A 3239-nucleotide genomic window follows, 5' to 3' on the forward strand; every position below is an offset into this window, starting at 1 on the left:
CCTTATAAAGAGAACATTGAGAAAAATATGTCTGTGGCTTCATGGACACACCCGTAACACACAATGGTCTCCCCACACCCTGGACTTGGACACTCATTCTGTAGTACTCAGTAAGCAGTCGTAATCAAATACGTGTTGATTTGATTGTACCACCAGAATATTCATCCTAGCTAGTCATCTGTAAGGGATATTATGTATCTCCTAAAAACTTTTTTAAAAAATATATTTTTTTTATCGATTTTAGAGAGAAGGGAGAGGGAGAGAGAGATAGAAACATCAATGATGAAAGAGAATCATTGTTTGGCTGCCTCCTGCATACCCCCCACTGGATCAAGCCCACAACCTGGGCATGTGCCCTGACCAGGAATCAAACCGTGACCTCTTGGTTCATAGGTCAACACTCAACCACTGAGCCATGCTGGCCAGGCTCTCTTAAAAACTTTTAATGGCTAGAGATTTTGACTGAATTTTTGATAATCAGGTTAGATGTTTCCCTATCACCTCATCAGTTAAAAGAGACCAAAAAAAAAAAGACTGCATTCCCCGTTCTTCTGATTTGAGTGATTGTGGCATGATTACTTCATTTGCTTTTCCTACTTTGCAGAGGAATTTAAATAGCTCAGATGTTTCACTCTTGAAAAAGTGGTTACTAGTCACACATAGGAACTATTTCCTTTAAGAAATATCACAAGGATATTTATAATTTATTGCTGGGCTTGTTCAGCATAGCATGCACGTTGGCTTACATATTTTCACCCTGCCTTAGATGCGATCTTCAAAACAAAGGCACCATCCATGCCACTCAAAGCAGGCACCCTGATTGGCAACACCGTGGTGCTGCTTTCCCTCACTCTAGCAGTTTTCTGTATATTAAAGTGGCCCATGGCTATGATGTAGGAGTGCATGTGTGTGGTCAGAACCAGCAAACACAAGGAACAGAGGATGGCCAGGGCACCACCCGCTGACTGTCTGGAGAACTCCACGCTGCTGACCCGAGGGAGAAGGCGACTCCAAAGCAAAGACCTGGATGGCAACCATGGCCACAGCGCTTTAGTGGTCACTGCGCATGGCCCTGGGGAGTAGCTGTGTGACCAGCCCCAACCACAAAGATGCCAGCGAACGTGTGGAGTCAGTTCCTACTATCACACCTGAGAGCACAAGCAGAAAAAACAAGGAGGTTGGACACATGGATTCTGAGGGGAAAAGGACTTTGGAATAGGCGCACCGTTCCCCAGGACCTCCACCATGACACAACCCTCTCCAACTCCTGTCTGCTTTCTGAAATTGCTTTCATTCTTTATCTTGGGGCTTCCTGGGGCCTTTTTAAGATGAAAATATTTGAGGGGAGTATAATTCTCTATGCCATTCTTACTCATACCTTAATGTGAATAAGGAATAGAACGTTCCTAAGATAAAATGTGTCTGTAGAGCACAGGGATGTAGGAAGAACCTGCCTGCAATGGGTCCTAGGGAGAGGATGTCCCTGAAGGGAAGGGCTGAGGGCTTGATGCTTTGCTAATGGCCTCCCTGGTACCTTTAAGTTTCACTTCCAAGGAGAGCTCTGGTGTCTACACTGAGTGGCCAGATTATTATGATCTCTGAACGCATAATAATTTAGCCACTCAGTGTATATCCTATATAATAAAAGGCTAATATGCAAATTGTCCCCTCGACCAGGAGTTCGACCAGCAGGCAGGCCGGCCAGCCGCCCATGTCACCTCCCCCTGGACAGGCTGGCTGGACCCCACCCATACACAAATCCATGCACCGGGCCTCTAATATATATATATATATTAATATTACTATGCATATTACTATGCAAATAATAATTTGCATAATACTCTTTTATTAGATAGGAGATATATGTATATATGTCCTATCTAATAAAAGAGTAATATGCAAATTGACCATCACTCCAAGACACAAGATGGCCGTCCCTATGTGGTCAAAGATGGCTGCCCCCACGTGGACACAAGATGGCCACCACAAGATAACTGGCAGGGGAGGGCAGTTGTGGGCAGTTGGAGGTGACCAGGTCGGCAGAGGAGGACAGTTGGGGAAGACCAGGCCTGCAGGGGAGGGCAGTTGGGGGCAACCAGGCCTGCAGGGGAGGACAGTTAGGGGCAACAAGCCTGCAGGGGAGGGCATTTAGGGGTGACCAGGCCGGCAGAGGACGGCAGTTAGGGGCAATCGGGCCGGCTGGGGAGCAGTTAGGCATCGATCAGGCTGGCAGTGGAGTGGTTAGGGGGTGATCAGGCTGGCAGGCAGAAGCAGTTAGGGGCAATCAGGCAGAGGCAGGCGAGCAGTTGGGAGCCAGCAGTCCTGGATTGTGAGAGGGATGTTTGACCGCCCTCAAGGGGTCCCAGATTGGAGAGGGTGCAGGCTGGGCTGAGGGACACCCCCTGCCACCCCTCCCCCCCGTGCACGAATTTCGTGTACTGGGCCTCTAGTGGGTGTGTATATATATATATATATATATATATATATATACACACACACTGAGTGGCCAGATTATTATGCGTTCAGAGATCATAATAATCTGGCCACTCAGTATAAGTTGCAGAAGCAAATGGAATGAGCTGCCTGTGTGCTGAGCAGAAGAACGAGCTGCCAATCGGCAGAGGCCGCCATGCGTAGCAGAAAGCCATAGGGCTTGTTGTTGGGAAATGCTTTTATAGCTCTCCGGGGCTTACAGGGCCCCATGCGATCGAGTCTTGTCTTATGAAGGATCAGCCCTCTCTCGATTGTTACAAAATTAACATTTCAAGTTAATTCCCAAAGCCAGCCCAGCCCTGAGAGTGTGCCAGTGCTCAGGGCTGCAGAAACTCTTCCATGAGCAAGGAATGGCAATCGGAGAATCTCAGGAGAGGGGCCAGCATCCCTCCCCCATTCCTCGCTTGCTGCCACCACCATGTCTCTGCCCAGAGATTTAAGATTCGTTTTGCACCTTTCTGAGTGGACCTCAAAGCCCTTTACAGACAAGAATGAGGGTTATCCCAGGACAGGATTCTTAGTTTGTATTCATCATATTACACTTGGCCAAAGCAACAGTCGCAGTTGGAAGCAGGAACAGGCTTCATACTTCCTAAGTCTTGGGATTTTGAAATCACGGAATGAATCTGAAGTATGAGGCAAGTCTCAAAGTAACTCAGAAATGTGGCAGAGGTGTGTCTCATTGTGACTTACACCCGTGTATGCTGTTTTCTTTAATCCAATTGGTCAGGGTGGTAGTAGTGGAA

The sequence above is a fragment of the Plecotus auritus genome, assembly GCF_963455305.1.
Source record: "Plecotus auritus genome assembly, chromosome: 8".
Classification (NCBI taxonomy): Eukaryota; Metazoa; Chordata; class Mammalia; order Chiroptera; family Vespertilionidae; genus Plecotus; species Plecotus auritus.